Below are 16,525 nucleotides of genomic sequence, written 5' to 3' on the forward strand. Positions count from 1 at the left end.
CGTGCTCCGGCGGGGGCGAGGCGGCCGGGGTCGAGCGCGACGGCGACGGCCTCCTCCTCGATCCAGATCGGGGGAGGCAGGGGAGATATTTCGGGGGGGAGTGGGGGTGGCTGTCGGTGGGGGTGAGGGGATAAGGTGAGAGGGGGCGCGGGGTGGGCCGGCCCATTCGGGCGGCTGGAGGTTGGCCCAGTTGGGCCAGGTCGAGTGGGGGGCTTTTGTTTTTTTGTTTTTTATTTATTTATTTTCTTTCACCTTTTAATCCATTTTAAAATACTTAGGCATTTTCTAAAAAGGAGTTTTCTCCACAATAATTACCAGTGTATTATTTGGCACCCACCGAACATTTTTGTTTAAAATTTTGAAAACTTTTATTTTCCACTTTAAATTTAATTGAAGTTTGAATTAGGAGTTTGAAAAGAAATGTGATTCCAATGTGATCAAGCCCTGTTTAGCAACATGATTAGCTTAATCACAGAGAGTTACTGTAGCATGATCCTCGGGGTGTTACAAGCAGAGCAGAGGATAGCAAATTGGGAAGATGGTGGAGTGGAAAAAGATCCACATGCAGTGACATGGCAGATGGGGCAATAGAACAAGGGTATGGTTCGAAAAGAGGTAGCATACCTGAGGGTCGGCGGGAAGTGGCTTCGCTCGTGGTCATCGTCCTCCACACGCACTACGACAGCGAGCTTGGGGACGGAGGCCATCCCCCGCGGGCGCTAGATCTGAGAGGACGGCCTTGTCGTCAGTGCGTGACCTCGCTCGCCGACGACGAGTGCGTCAACACTGCACGTCCTTTTCTTCCCCGACGGATCTGTGACTACCGGTGAGGAGGGAGAGAGAGGCCGTCTTTTTAGATCTGGAGAGAGGGTGATAGTGTGAGAAGCAAGTGGGCAGCCCTTAGCAAGAAAGCTCTGAAGCTCCAGCCTATATATCTTTTTTATACTACTAGTACTAGAGGTGGAGTAGTGGTAGAGTAGTTTATATTTTCTCTGCAAACAGTACCAGTTAGTCGTGCTTCAAAACTGAACGGCACGCCATTAAAAAAATAAAGTCGAGAAATAATGCGGCACCACGGGCCAACGCAGCCAGATCGCATTTTGCACGAGAAATTACACACGATGTTTCATTGACATGTGGTCCCGTTCCAACATGTCAGTGAGACGACGGCGAGTCCTGTTGTACAATTTCCGAAAGGACGTGTAGGCCGGGACGCCTCTTCGTGTACCGTGGCAAACTGGCCACTGTCCATCGACTCTTCGCCTTTCCCTCTCGATTTGGAACTGCTGTCGCATGCTCTTCCTCCCTCCTCCATTTGCCTTCACCCTTCCTTCTGCCATTGTTCGATCGTCTTCTCCATGGAGGGAACAAGCCGGAAACGACCCCGTTATTCTTGCCCCGATCTGAAAGATGACGTGGTGGGGGAACTCATTGATCGGTGCGACGTCATCACCTCGGCTAGCATGGCAGGTTCGTTCAAGCCCATTCTTGACTCAACTAATAACGTCATTACAAGGAACCCAAGGGTCCAGGAGCGGTTTGATCTCCCTTATCTTCTTTGCTATAAGCCTGTTCGCATGGGCGCGGACGATGGAGGCCTCGCCTTGTGCAAGTTGATGCCGCTTGATAATGATATGTGTGATGTCAAGATGCCATCGCTTAAGGGTAAGTCCTGGGCTGGCACAAATGGAGATTGGGTTGTTTATATTGGGTACAATTGTGAGTGGGAACTTGTGAATGTGTACACTCGTCAGCGGATTCCACTTCCAAAAATCTCCGAGTGCCCTGAGGTTGAGCACACAGATGATCTACGTACGTTCAAATACGATCATGGTGACTGTCGTCTACTGAAGATAGCAATTTGTTGAGTTCCCAACCGCTCTTGGAATTACAAGAACTATCAAGTTATTGCTATCTTCGACAAGCTTGTTGCCGTCCTTCGTGGTTCGACTGGATGGATATTGCTCAAAAATCAGTTTCTATACACGGATGTGTACTGTGATGCAATTGAATACGAGGATCTTGTGTTTGCTGCCACCACTCGTGGCACTGTTTTTGCATGGGATCCTCGTAGTTTGGGTACGTTTTTCTTCCACCGTAATTATAATTGTTTCATCCACATGCATGCGGGTTAGCAAGTTTCCCTTTACTAATTAACCTTCTTCTTGTGTTTCCAAGGTCCTGTGAACATTCCACCACCTATACTTGAAAAAAATTATAAGCAAGGGGGAGATGACAATGGTGATGATCACGAGCATGAGGAGGAGCAGAACTTATATACTCAGTGGCGCCTGGCAACTAATTCCGATGGATCACCTCTTCTTGTCTGTATACAGTGCACTCAGACTGTTACTACTGAGGAAGCAGGTGTTGTCTCCCATTGTCGCCCTCTCCTGACCTATTCCAACACCCGTTGCATGGTATTCAGGACGGATCCTAGTGTGCTAGCGCAAACACCTTCTCCCTAGTTCAGTATTGATAGTCTTGGAACAAACTCGCTCTTCCTTGGACCAAACTATCCAATGATGGTGAAAGGCGATCCAGCGGCTGTTGACACAACGTTACTACCATTAATGAGAAGCAACTGTATCTATACCTCGGACATTTCGGTGGTTCCCTACCCTGGTCCTGATATATGCCGCTTCAGCCTAGATGATCAGTCCTGCGTTGCTCTCGATATTGACATTAGCTGGCCCTTCCCAGAGCACTTATGGTTCAAAGCAAGCGTTTCCAACGCCGAGGATTGGTTTAGTTGAAGTTCATTTCATTGCTTGTTATTTGTTGTGTGATGAAAACTTTAGTATTTGCTAGAATGTTTTGTTGGAAATAATCTATAATCCAACATGTATCCTCGTTGTCGTTGTGTGTTGATGACTTGTTGTATTTAATGAATGGTACATTTCAGTTGCGAATGCATGTCATAGACTCAATTTATGAATGGTTTTCGAGTCACTTCTTGGAGTGTGAGTACCGTAGTAGTATAGCCAGCATCCGGTTAGTATATGAAGTTGCCACATCACATAGAGCCAACCTAATATTGGAGTATGCTAGCCCTCCACCGGCGCGCCGCTTCAAATGGCGGAGGAAGTGAGAGGTCGCGTCACCTTGTGTCCAGATCTGAGATGCCACGTGTACCAGATGAATGACTCCATGTTCGACCACCGTGATGTTAGGTGCGAGCCCAGGAACACTGTTGGAGAGACCCCCCCTCATAATTTTCCTACATTGGTTGTTTGATTCATAGGATAGAATGCTATAGGATTTTTTCCTATGTAATCATCTTTTAATTGGCAATCTAGCATCCACTCCAACTTTTGTTTCACTTCCTTTGTGCCTACGAAGAGAGTACTTGCTCTAAATGATGTGCCGCTGCAAGAGCCGCCTATATTTATTAACCATGCTCTAAAAAGGTGGACCAGCTTTGGCTATAGTAGTACTGTACTAGGTTAGAAGGTGACCTTGCGCTTGGCTCTTCTCCTCTTCCGGAAGTCGAACAATAATGATGGTACTACAGTAGTACTTCTGGCAATCTGACACCAAATGAACTGTTGCATGTCCACCGCTTGTAAGCAAAAGTTTCTCCTCGTGCTGCGAGCCACCGCGCACGCGTTGGCGAGGGAGACGGCGTAGTAAGCAAGCTTCTCGTTGTTCTGCGAGTTGACGGGACACATCAAAGTTATTTATTAGTACTCTTGGAGTAAACTCGCTCTTGGAGTAAACTTGCTCTTCCTTGGACAAAACTATCCAATGATGGTGAAAGCCGATCCAGCTGCTGTTGACACAACGTTACTACCATTTATGAGAAGCAACTGTATCTATACGTCGGACATTTCGGTGGTTACCTACCCTGGTCGTGATATAGTAGGTCGCTTCAGCCTAGATGATCAGTCCTGCGTTGCCCTCGAGATTTACAATAGCTGGCCCTTCCCAGAGAATCACTTGTGGTTCAAAGCAAGCATTTCCAACGCCGGGGATTGGTTGAGTTGAAGTTCATTTCATTGCTTGTTATTTGTTGTGTGATGAAAACTTTAGTATTTATAATCTATCCTCGTTGTTGTTGTGGGTTGATGACCTGTTCTATGTAATAAAATGATATGCCTGTGATAAACTTACTAAATTTATGAATGGCTATCGAGACGCTTCTCTGAGTGGGTGCTGCGACGAGGCAAAAAAATATTTTCTGAATACATAATTGTACGTGCATTGCAACAGGTTATCGGATGAGGCCAATCAACAATAGTACACTATTTGTACTAGCTTCACATGCTGCACTATCTCTACGTCTATGTACGTAATACAACAATTTTTAAACTTGAGACCAGCCACCCATCCTCACAAAGAACACTTTTTAACCTAGCACAGACTCCAGGAAATTTGGCCACAGTGTGAGGTGGGCCATATGTTAATGTGTTCGCTGTACGTAACCAGCACCTCGAATCCTCGATACTACTACTATAAGTAGTACTAGGATTAGTAGGGTGGCATGGGCCAGAACAAGCATTCACGTCCAGGAGTACGGCACACACCACCAGCACGACTTCCATCTGACACCATATTTCTTGGAGTCCGTGCTACAGCAATCTCTTCAACCTAGTTGTTTCTCTAACTCAGCCATCGCGCGGCGGGTGAGGTGGGGGTTTGCCGATAGTCGGTTTCCTCAACTGCGGTCCCACTTGTAAGGCCAACTCCAACGCACGACCCCAAACGGACCTCTGTTTTGCCCGGATTCTGTATGTTTGGGTAGGGCAATGGGGTCGTGTCCGGGCCATTTCTCGGATGCGGTGGTCATGCGCCGGACGCGCGACCGCATCCCGGCCGCGTACATTTTTCTTTGCAAACACATATCTTTTTTTCATCATTGATTTTTTGGTACATGGAAATACATCACCAAAATTTTGACTAGAAAAGCAAGACCAAAGAAAACAAGAACCACAAGAATACATTTTAGAAGATATCCAACATCCATAACTGCTCCTGTAAGTTGGATTAGTGCCTTCTCGATGCATTCATTATTGATCTGCGGAGGCTCGATCTTGCGTGCTTCTTTCTTCTTCGAGTGTAAAGAAGTAGACGTGTCTAGCCTCTATTCTATCAACAAGTGCACTAGTCTCATCTCTAGCCTCTATGCTAGCTAAAAGTGCTAGAACATCTACTAAATTGTGCTCTATCAATATATCATTGTACTCTTCTTCCCAATACCAAAACTTGCATCCATTCTACACAATAAAATTTTAAGTTAGCACAACTAGTCTAATCCGAGAGCACAACCAAAGATTTGGTCGAGTTCTTCCTCCTTTTGTAGACATGTGGGACATCCAGCATCCAGGTCATGTCAAGCAAGAAAATAGAGTGGTAGGTGAAGCCACGTGATGTGCATCTTGGGTTAAACTGTAAATAGAATCTTACTACTCTGGAGTAACTCCAAAAGCGGCCACCGAAGATCTTTATTGGATTTGTTTTTCATCACCAGCACGTCGAGGTGAAAGATGTGCAGGTTCAGTGAGTCCTCTTGCGTTTTCACTGACATGTGGGACCGCATATGAGCAAACAGACGATGGGCTCCGCGCGTCTGCTGGCTGGCTGAGAAGAGAGATAGAGGAGGGCCGAGCACGGACTCCAGGAAATTTGTTCTACGTACTCGATATAGTGGAGTAACCAGCACCTCGATATAGTGGGGTGGCATGGGCCACAACTAGCATTCATGTCTAGCAGTACGGCACACGCCACCCACACGAGTCCCATCCGACACCAATTTTCTTGGAGCCCGTGCTAGCTACAGCCATCTCTTCTCCCTCCTGTTTTCTCAGCCATCGCGCGGTGGGCGGGGTGGGGGTTTGTCGATAGTCGGTTTGCTCAACTGTGGTCCCACTTGTAAGTGAAAATGCAACACAGCACGCATTCCCCCTTGAGCGGCATGTCGGACAAACCGTGTGGGGATGCGACGCGAACACGGCAGGCTTTTCCTTTTGAACTTGTAACTTGTAAAATTTGGTTCTGCTCCATGGGGCGACCGATAGATAGAAATAACGATTTTCCCTAGAGTAATGAGAAGTTTGGTTCTGGCACGGTTCATGCATGGAGTATGTAGGAAAATTATGAAGTTGATGCGAAAGGTAAGATAATTACTAGTAGTACCATATACTACTACATGGATTTGACGAAAAGATAAAGATACATACGGATCCATCAATGACATCCTCACGCCCTAGTGCACCGGGTCACCAACCGACGTGTGAGGAGCAGCGGCATTGGCGGCAAGCTCAACGTGCTTCTAAACAATGCCGTCCAAGGTTGCCCTGCGGTCCAAGAAGGCCAGCGTCCTATCGTCCTCCTCTTGCATGTAGTAGTCCTTGTGGATGATTTGCGCGTAGACGTGGGTGATTATGTCGATGGTGTCTTGCTGCGCCAGGCGCTGCGCGGAGAGCGCGACCTCGAGGTGGACATTCTCCGGCGCGATGGCGGGCAGTCGCAGGGCCACCAGTGCGTCGAAGAGGTTGTCACCATAGAGGCTGTTGAGGGTGGCAGGCATCGCAGAGCCTGGGCGCGTGGGCTGGAGGCATACGTCAAGGTCGTCCGCGAGCTTCTGGACGACGGTGAACTTGTCGAGGAAGCCGATGAGGACCTCGTCGAACAAGGAAACGAAGCTGTCGTCCAAGCGGCCCCTCGCCCTGGCGGCCTCAAGCACTACCTGGAGACATTCCTCGGTGCCAGGATGCAGGCCGGCGTCGTGGACCATCTGGCACAGCCGGCTGATGCTCGCGCTCATCGCCTCCATGGGTCTAGCTTCTAGTCAACTGATCTTGCGATTGGAGTGATCACTCTTGCCCTTAGGTGCGTAGGTGCGTAGGATTTCGTAGATTGGACTGGCGGGAGCCTTTATATGAGAAGTGCAGACTGCGTTGAATTCACGTGCGTGTTGGCCATCTACTCCTCGCCCCTCTACTGCACCTGCCTTTGGCTGTATGACAAGTTGGCCAGCCACCCGTTGGACCCACGTGTCATACACCCAAAGGCAGGTGCAGTAAGTCAATGAAGCTGCGTCCCCCTCCGTGCCCATTCATGCTTTCAATGACTTGAGACTAGCAAACATCACATGCGGTGGTTAGTTCATTGCATGTAATCCTATTAAGTAGCAAAAAGACATTAAGTTACCTCGCCGATAGGAATAAAACAATACACCATGTATTTATTACAGAGGGAGTATAGCCAGCATCCGGTTAGTATATGAAGTTGCCACATCACATAGAGCCAACCTAATATTGGAGTATGCTAGCCCTCCACCGGCGCGCCGCTTCAAATGGCGGAGGAAGTGAGAGGTCGCGTCACCTTGTGTCCAGATCTGAGATGCCACGTGTACTAGATGAATGACTCCAAGTTCGACCACCGTGATGCTAGGTGCGAGCCAAGGAACACTGTTGGAGAGACCCCCCTCATAATTTTCCTACATTGTCGACGACGAGGTGCCTATGGTGACTTCGTAAATTTCAAGATGATAGTGTCATGCGTGTGTGCGTTCATAGGGGTGAGTGTATGCGCGTGTATATGAGCGCTTGCGTCTGTACTGTGTAAAAAACGTAAATGCGTGTCAAAAAGAGACTAGTCAGTATACTCAATATTGTGCACCTCGGAGAGGAAAACGATAGAACTACTACGTATTTATTTACGGTGCAGATTCACTCACTTTGCTCCATATGTACTCCGTCTCGGTGTAGTCTAGTCACTTGTTGAAATCTCTAGAAGGGCAAATACTCCTTTCTGGTTTACAGGGCTATACTAGCAAGTAGTTGTATGTACTAGTACAATAGTGGGCTCACGTAGCAATTTTGTCTCATGCAAGAGCCTGGCTATATGTGTGCTCCAATGTTCGCAACTGCAACGTTCGGTTTGCGCTTGGCTCTTCGCCTCTTCGAGAAGACAAACAATGATGTTACTACTGCTGCTTCTACAGTGTCGAATCCACTGCTGCATGTCCGTCCACCGCGAGCGGGACGGATACCTTGTTGTAGAAGTACTACCAAGCAAAAGCATGTCCTCGTTTGCGAGCAACCGCGCGCATGCGTGAGGGAGAAGGTGTGTAGTAAAATCAAGCTTCTCCTCGTTGTACGAGTTGACGCGGCACATCATAGCACTGGCCCCACATGCTTGCCTCTAAACTTGGCTGAAAGACCCGCAGTGTACAATATATTTGCTGCAACCTCTAACATTTACCCACCACAAATTAAAATATATGTGGCCGTATGCATCGTTCTGATGCAGAGGCCGGGGAGTCCCCTCTTTTCGAAAAAAAACAAATTAAAATATATATTCCTGTCTTGACCAGATGAGCATGCAAACTACAATCACCAGGGTGTCAGGTAGGGCCAGAAGACTATTTTAATTTTTTTTTAAAAACTTCGAGACGGCCACATAGCATGGAGCCGACCCCAACGATTTTAAGCTTACAGGCACGGTACACGCTATCCTAGACTACTCTACACATGAAACTGCCACACGAGCGTCCAGGCTGTGCTTGGCTCTTCGCCTCTTCGGGAAGTCGAACAATGATGGAGTACTACTGCACTGGAGGAGTACTACAGTACGCTTCTGGCCATCTGACACCGATTGAACTGCTGCATGTCCACCGCGTGCGGGAGGGAGAGCGTGTAGTGAAAGCTTCTCCTAGTCTTGCGAGCCACCACGCTCATGGGCGAGGGAGGGACGCTCCTGCCTTTGCGTGTATGACAGGTGGGCCCGACAGGTGTGTGGCCAACCTGTCATACAGCCAAAGGCAGGTGCAGTTAAGTCCGCGAGGGAGAGGATAATCAAACTTCTCGTTGATGTACGAGTTGACGCGACACATCAAAGCTCTACACTCGATATATTTCAATAATTTGCGTTTACCGATGCATTAATTACAACGCATGCATGCATGCCATGACTCTCCTTTTGATACTTACATGTGTTGATTTAATGCACCTTGAAGTAGTATAAAATATGTGACGGTAAAGCTTTGTAATACCCCGGCCCAAGTCGAGAGATGGTTGTGCACAAGGAGGGCGAGATCATGCAGACCAAACATGACCCGACGATGGAGCTCTCTAAGGTCTCGATGGACCTCACCGTGCTCCACTGCCCCTTGTGCCTCCGCCCCTTGAATTGTGGTTTCTCAACGAGCTGTGCTGAACTTCTTGTGAATTGTGGTGGTTTTCAGTAATGAAAATCGAAAGGGGCAAACCCTTCTTTGATCAAAAAAAATTAATCGGCCTTATATATTCATCAGTCTTGCTATAAGTCGCAGTAGATGCTATATAGGTCCGTCGGATCTTACATCAAGATCCGTGCTTTCAGATTTTCTTTTTTCTCTCTTAAATCTCAGTCGAGTGAGACGTAGCCACGCCATTAAACAGAGGCTCGGGCGCCATTAATGGAGACCTTGGGAGAGAGGTGGACGGCTGATGGAGGTCAAAGGGCTCTCCTCCTGATAAGCACGCGCAGGGGTCTGATCGCACGCCTCTCGTACTCAAATAGCTACCCTGCACGGCGCCTCCTAGCTAATAAAAAATGGGGACGCGTGGCGGCACGTAAATGGTACTAGTAAGTAGAACACCCACGGTTTCAATAATACTTGTGTTTCCGATTGTAACATGACAGCACTTGTTCCAAAATGACTTTGTTGATTGTTAATGTGTGCGCCTTCGCAAATTGGACTGCAAATTTACCACATCATGTTGGTTCCATGTCATGGCACCAAGACAAGTTTCATTATTTTCATGTGTATTTTGGATTTACAGGAATTAAAAAAATAAGTTTCTCAATGTTTCCAACCCAGCCACGACGCCCAGAATTTTGAATTTCATTCCCATTTCTTGCATGGAACCTAGAAATTTACCTGAGGACACACATGTGATTTTTCAACCAACTTTGGTGCACTGGAACATGTGCTTGTATTTCAAATTTGAATTATGCACACAAAGGTGGCACGTTCCCTCCCAGAACCACGAGCCTTCTTGAGAGAAGCTCCGATTTGCAAGAAGCTTATACCAAAATTTGTTCCTATTCGGCCAATTTTTTTTACCACGGCATGGTACTACCATGACATGACACCATGCCAAGTTTCATGATTTTAAAACCAAGTTTCTCAATGTTCTCGACTGAGCCACGATGCCCAGATGTTTGAATTTTATTCTCATTTTTTGCATGGGACCTACTCCCTCCTTCCATCTATATAGGGCCTAATGTGTTTTTCAAGACAGCCTTTGACTATTGACAAGATTAATAGCACATGAGATGTATACTATGAAAATTATATTATTGGAAGCTCCTTTGACATACAAATTTGAAGGTATGCTTTATCTAAGTTGCATGTCATATATTATTGCTCCAACGTTTGGTCAAAGTTAGCCTCGAAAAATGCATTAGGACCTATATAGATGGAAGGAGGCAGTAGAAATTCACCCGAAGACACAAATGTGATTTTTCAACCAACTTTGGTGCACGGGAGCATGTGCTTGTAGTTCAAATTTGAATTATGCACATTAAATGACCAAAAACTCAATTAATGTGTAAATAAGGCCAAACGAAGCCGGAATAATTCCAAAATTTAACAGGGCACTCATGTAGTTCTATGTTGCCTTTGTAAATAAACTCAAGGGGGACAACGTATATCGTTTCGCACTCAAAGGTGGCATGTTCCCTCTCAGAACCACGAGCCTTCTTGAGAGAAGCTTCGGTTTGCAAGAAGCTTATACCAAAATCTGTTCCTATTCGGCCAATTTTTTTACCACAACATGGTAGTACCATGACATGACATCCATGCCAAGTTTCATGATTTTCATACGTGTTTTGGATTTACAAGAATTTTAAAACCAAGTTTCTCAATGTTCTCGGCCGAGCCACGATGCCCAGATGTTTTAATTTTATTCTCATTTCTTGCATGGGACCTAGAAATTCACCCGAGGACACAAATGTGATTTTTCAACCAACTTTAGTGCACGAGAGCATGTGCTTGTAGTTCAAATTTGACTTATGCACATTAAATGACCAGAAACTCAATTAATGTATAAAAACGACAAACGAACCCGGAATAATTCCAAAATTTAACAGGGCACTAATGTAGTTCTATGTTGCCTTTGTTAAGAAACTCAAGGGGGGGCAGCGTATATCGTTTCACACTCAAAGGTGGCACGTTCCCTCTTAGAACCACGAGCTTCCAAATCGGCCCAATTTTTTACCACAACATGTTAGTGCCATGACATGACACCATGCCAAGTTTCATGATTTCCAGGCGAGTTTTGGATTTACATGAATTTAAAATCAAAGTTTCTCGATGTTCTCGGCCGAGTCATGACGCCCAGATGTTTGAATTTCATTCTCATTTCTTCCATGGGACCTAGAAATTCAACCAAGGACACACATGTGATTTTTCAACCCACTTTGGCGCACCAGAGCATGTGCATGCAATTCATATTTAGATTATGCACATTAAAAGTCCAGAAACTCAATTAATTTTAGTCATTTTTTGTGTTCTAAAATGTCTGCCGGCTCGCGGAAGGACGTGTTGCCGGCACACGCGCAGATTCAATGAAGGCAGGCGGGGCAGTCTTAAGTTGGTTGCACGCAGCCAGGAGGCATGCTCAGCCGGGCCTGCAGCGAGTGCGGCCCTCTTGGCCGGCACGCCGGTTCAATGCCTACGCTATGAGAGGTCGCGTCTGTGTCAGAGCAATCACTCCCTCCAGTCCTTTTTTGTTTGGGTATAACAAAATCTCGTTTTCCATTCACATTTTACAAGTAAAATTCGTGGACAAACTTTGACCCAAAGTACGATGGGGACTAGTAAACCAAAATGGAGGTAGTAGTTTTTTTAATCAAAGAAGGGTTTCCCCTTCTGATTTTCATTACTGAAAACCAGCATCTAAATCTAAACCATAGTATTTGACCTAGAACTACCAGGTTCAACATCTCGCAACATAAACCCATACAACCTCCATCGCAAAAAAAAACCATACAACCATACGCCAAGGAGGTACGTAGTACTATGAATTCCATTTTTGCTCCATACCAATCGTTCTAAAAACTACTTACTACTTATAACGCGCCATTGAAAATTGGAACTCCTAACCCCGCTAAAAAATGATATTTTAAACATGGCTACTCGATCTGTGGCAACTGGCGAGCCACCGCGCTCCAAGTCGTTCACCTGTGGTCCTGAGTCCCGACCATCAACTCCTATGGATCAAATTATCACGCGAGCTGACTATTCCTACAAAGGTGCTCCACCACGTACCCGGTACCCGCGAATGCAGCAATCGTGCACCTAGGGTTTTAGGGTTTATTTGTTAACGTCGCCTTTACGTAACACTCATGTGTGCGAGACAGCGAGAGGCCGACTGCATGCGTGCGCCTCTTCTCTTCGTATATGTACTCCACCGTTTGTCTGGTGTCCAAAAAATTATAATAACTACTAGCAATGTGCCAATGCGTTGCCACATGATCAAAGTAGATTAATACATATTCACCGATTTGATAGAAAAAAGTCTAGTTTTGAAATACGTATATCACTAAAAATATGTTATGTTTCACTCAAAATATATTCCTTTGGCGGTTTTGATGAGATAAGGGAGGAATGTTGTTGGTTTCAAGATTCGAGAAGTGGTATATGTCTAATTTCTACTCTTACTAGCAAGATGCTCGTGCGTTGCACGGAACATCAAGATCTTGTGGGAGAAAAGGATGAACGAGGGAAGGCCTTATCTGCAAATGTGGTGAAGAGTGCGGGTAAATTGCCATATTTTCCTTCCTATCCGTCAAATATAAATCGGACGACCTACATTGCAGGATGGCAGGCCCACCATCATCACCAACTCTATTTTTTATCCCTACTCTTATAAAAAGCATTGTCGGTGATGATCGTGTGCCTGCCATCCTGCAATATAGGCCGTCCGATCTATATCTGACGGATAGGAAGGAAACTATGGCAATTTTGCAAAAAGATACCCACACCCCTCTCCAAATTTGCAAATAAGGCCTTCCCTCGTTCATCCTTTTCCCCCACAAGATAAACTACTCATACAAATGCATCTTGATGTTCCGTGCAACGCATGGGCATCTTGCTAGTTGTTGCAAAATGCCCATGTGTGTGTGAGAGAGAGGGAGAGTGGAGGAGGACGGAGTGCATGTGTGACAAAGACACAAGGAGTGTGTGTGCGATAGGTATCAGCTTAAAATGAGGCGATAGTGTGTGTGTGCACAATCGAGAGGGCATGTCTCAAGAAGGGAAGAAAAATCTACATGGATACAAGGAGCGGGAGAGAGACATGTATGCGATGGTGGAAGCACGAGTGTGCGGGTGTATAAACCTATCTAGAGGCTAGCTAGTCGATAAATGTTTGTGAGAGAAATACGAGTCGGGGTGCAAAAGCGAGAGTTTTGTGTGAGAGAGAGAGAGAGACGGTAGTCGGGAAGGGGAGTGGAAGCAGGAGTTGTGTGTGTGTGTCTGTGAGAGAGAGAGGAGACGGTAGTCGGGGTTGTCTGATCGGTAAACAAATGAATTATGTCAGTCTGGGATGGAGACGAAAAGGAGACCGCAACAAATGTTGTGTCTACAGGAGAGAGAGAGAGTAATTTTAGTGGTATGAGTCATATGTAGAGACATATAGGGTGTGTGAGAGAATCCCATAGAGAGAAAGACAAAGTGAAAGACGAGTGGAGACTGTGTGTGTGGCGGTGAAAAAGAAAGCTTAGGTACCGAGTGATACCAGAGAACAGTAGAGACGTGAGAGATAATGAAAACCGTGTAATGTATAATGATAGGGAGAGTGTGACACTTCTCAAGGGAGACGTCGAGAGACCATGTTTGCGAGGATAGGAGAAACATGAAGTGAGCGTGCGGGTGAGCTGGAGAAAAGTGAGTGATAGCTACCTGAAGGAGCATGCATGCGAGAGAGATGGGCGTGAAAGGAGTGAACAAAAAAGGGATTCAAATATTTGAATTCGAGATGATGATACATGTAATCCATACTCGAACCAAAATTGATCTATCAAACATGCATACTCATATGAATTCACGCACATCTATGTTATTTAATATGTAGATATTACTGATCCATACATTTTAGTAGAACATAATTTGGTTAATTTTTTTCGAATTCAACCTTAAGATTTCGAGATCGTTGTATTTGTAAATCATATTATACATATAAAGGAGCAGAATTCTTTGATGTGATTTTGAAAGTATATATAAAAAAATGATGTCTATAGAATGTAATTCCAATTGAAAATGGATCCCGCCCAAAAAAAATAGAATACAAACGGGATTCGAATTGAGTTGGCACGGTAAACGTGCACTCTGCAAAATTTGAACGAAGCGGGGAAAGTCGCAGTAACCGCCCGAAACCAAAATCTGCGAGATGGAAATCACTACTACCTATCCCTGCCACGCAAAGCCTATCTGCTGGATTTCAATAGGTTTCGATAGGGGTAGGTTTGTAATTTCACCCAAACGTGACGTAACCGCCTCTCACCCGGATTCATACACGGTGTGTGCCAAAACACAGTGTGTCCTCAGCCGAAATCGACTCCCTCCCCGATTCATATTCATACACGGTGGGCGCCAAAAACAAACTCTCATCGGCAAATATTCGGTGTATGCGAGATTACTGTCCTATCCCCAACCTACTAATGTTGCTGTGATGTAGTAGAAATTTGAAACGGGGGCTAAGTTTGTAAATTTCCTCGCATTTGAGACAAGCGCGCCCTGAATACATGGTTCCCCCTTCCTCTCTACCTTCCTTTTCCCCATTCGTACTCCGTGGGCGCCAAAACACCCTCTCCACCCCACCCTCCTCCGTCCGCCGCCGTCCGCCACCCCATCCACCGCCGTCCTCCTCCACCATGCCGGAGCTGATACCCCGACGCCGCCGTCCATTACAAGAGATCGACCTCTCTCATCCACGGCTTCGGACCGGGATCCTTGCATCCCGTCCTCTCGCTTCATCCCCGCCGTCGTCCACCTTGCCGGCGCCGCTCCTACGACCGTCTCGTCCACCGCGCCCCGCCGCCACCGTCTACCCTCCTAGATCTGCTTCCACGCCACCGACAGCCATCGCTACTGCAGCACCGTCAAATTCTCAGCAGATGCATACACGGCGCCGCACCAGAGGTGGTACTCTTTCGTATCTGCTCAACTTATTTATCGCAGCAAGAAAATAGATCGCCACTGCTTTACTCTGATTTCTTGTCTTGGTTGAGAAGTTGCCTTTGTCTGGTTTTCACCTTCAGATCCGCCATGGCACGCTCAACACTATACTCCCAATGCTTATGGTTTTCCCCTTTTATATTCCACACTAGTTAAATCACAGTAGACTAAATTTCAAAATTGGGTCAGTCGATTTTTCAGAGCTCGCCGGAGTTTGCCGGTGCGATCGAAGGGGCTCGGGTGGTTGTGGGGCCTCGCCGAACAAAGAAAACTCGACGCGGGTGGGGGTTGGGGCGGGGTTGGGGGTAGGGGTGGTGGAGGAACATAGGCGGTGGGGGCTGGTGGTCTGGCCGGCGGCCCGTGCGGTGTTCTGTATGGGAAGAATCAGAGACGAGGAAGAAGAAGGGTTAGGAGACGTAGGATCTTCATCCAACCGCCTGAAATGGTCGAGAGACAGCTGGGAGTTGCATTATTATTATCCAACCTCCTGAAATGATCTTCATCATGTGTGGGCACTGCGCAACCAACATTTTATTATCCAAAATCTGCTTGCTCTTCTTTACCATGTTTCTCTTCCGTTCTTCTTTAATATGTACTCTCTCCGTTCCTAAATACAAGTCTTTGTGTAGATTCCACCATGGACTACATATGGAGCAAAATGAGTGAATCTACACTCTAAAATGTATCTGGATACATCTATATGTGATCCATAGTGGAAATCTCTATCAAGACTTATATTTTGGAACGGAGGGAGTATGATAGTAGTACAGTATGTTCCTTGTACTGAAGATGAGCAGGGACATTTGTAGTGTAGAGGTCTATACGGTCGGTTGTGATGGACACTTTGAGCCTCTTTGATTCGTAGGATCTTGTAAACATAGGAATAGGATTTGTAGTGGCCTGCCCACTTGAATCCTACAAGAATAGCAAGGAAATGCGGGGAGCTGTGTCGCCTTTGAGAGTTACACTGATATTAACAGTACCGCACCTTCAGTTGAAGAGAGCTGGTATCCGAAGCATTTCTAGCCGTACCGGCAATACTAGCACATATATTCCAGCAAGTTCCACTTTGCTGATTTTACTCTGATGCTTAAGGTTTTCCCGTTATATCTACACTATGATCTGTGTAGCTGCTTTGTGTCGCACTAGCAGCAGTCCACTCTTGAAGCTAAACACTGCAATGACTTACAAAATTGGCACCAAGGCATTGAGTGCCATTCTGGATGCAATGAAACCCATACGCTCCCCACCTGTTGATTCTTGTTCAGAATATGATCCTAATGACTATTCTAACCTCGAGGAGTCAAAGGCAGATGGCCTGTCCTGTTCACCCATCAAGGTGCCTGTTCTAAT

Source organism: Triticum aestivum, chromosome 1D, assembly GCF_018294505.1.
Source record: "Triticum aestivum cultivar Chinese Spring chromosome 1D, IWGSC CS RefSeq v2.1, whole genome shotgun sequence".
Classification (NCBI taxonomy): Eukaryota; Viridiplantae; Streptophyta; class Magnoliopsida; order Poales; family Poaceae; genus Triticum; species Triticum aestivum.